This window comes from Dipodomys merriami, unplaced genomic scaffold (genome assembly GCF_024711535.1).
Source record: "Dipodomys merriami isolate MVZ:Mamm:240054 unplaced genomic scaffold, mDipMer1.0.p SCAF_1126, whole genome shotgun sequence".
Classification (NCBI taxonomy): domain Eukaryota; kingdom Metazoa; phylum Chordata; class Mammalia; order Rodentia; family Heteromyidae; genus Dipodomys; species Dipodomys merriami.
Window position 1 is genome coordinate 57,934 of NW_027202412.1, and position 1,066 is coordinate 58,999.

The following is a 1,066-nucleotide window of genomic DNA, read 5'->3' on the forward strand; positions in this document are numbered from 1 at the left end:
ACAAATTATTCTCCTACGTAGTAATGGTTTGGTTAATTTCTTAAATTTCAAAAGTGCCATTCCATCTTTTGTGTCCCTACAAAATATTTTCATAATAAAAAGCAACAGCAATATCTTAATTTAAAAATTCATGGATTCCATGGTATTCTTCCATGTGAATTGCCTCACTTTGATGTCAAAATGTATTCAAGAGTTCTTTGTAAGCATCTATAATGATTTCTGCAGAGTTTGTGTTTTTTTTTTAATTTTACATTATCTGTTGAAATGAATAGTATAGAAACTAAAGTTATTCCTGGTGCTTGTCTGAAAAAAAGTATATCAAAGTTTGTATAAAGTCCATAATCTATTTCATTATCTTCTAGATATAATACTTTAAAGTCTACATTTTTATAATATATAGGTTCATTAATAAATGTCTCCTTTCAGATTACATTCCATATAGAAAAAGTTAAGATTCCTTTTTTCCTAGGTCCTTATAGTATTTTATTTCTTTGGGATAAGATGATAATATTATCTAATTTCAAGTTTTGTAAAGGTTATGCTATGTAAGAGCCTTTGTAAAGTGAAGATTTAATACACTGATGTCAAACTAACCTTTAATTCTATGAATTACATGTATTGTTACACTTGTATTTTTGTAATCAACTTTTTAATAACTGCTTTTCATTTCTTTCATTTGAAGAATGAAAAATATGGAATAGTTCACGAACTTTTTTATCATCCTTCTGCAAGTGCCATGTTAATCTCTGTATTGTTGTCATTTGGTTAGGCCTGCTGCTGAAGCATGTAGTATCCTCTAAATTTAAGTAGTTAATGATGCAATCTTTATACAGGCATATATCCTTGGTTGCCTATTTGTAACAAGGAGCCCTTATTGTTCCTAAAATGCTATTGATCTTATTTCTCTAAATTTCTGTGTATAGTGGGAAAAACTTACATTGTTTGGTCGATTGCTCACATTTGCAATTTTTGTCAATGACTATTTTGTTGTTTTCATTTTAAATTTGATCATATTTTGAAGTCTTTATAGCTAAGTCCAAAGGTGATGCCTTTTCAAGTACTCACT

At 28.4% G+C, this 1,066-nt stretch overlaps 1 pseudogene; it reads right to left on the reverse strand.

Annotated features, from left to right (window-relative positions):
* Nucleotides 1–686: 686 nt before the first annotated feature.
* Nucleotides 687–786, reverse strand: LOC138822597 (U6 spliceosomal RNA; annotated as a pseudogene).
* Between the last annotated feature and the right edge of the window lie 280 nt (nt 787–1,066).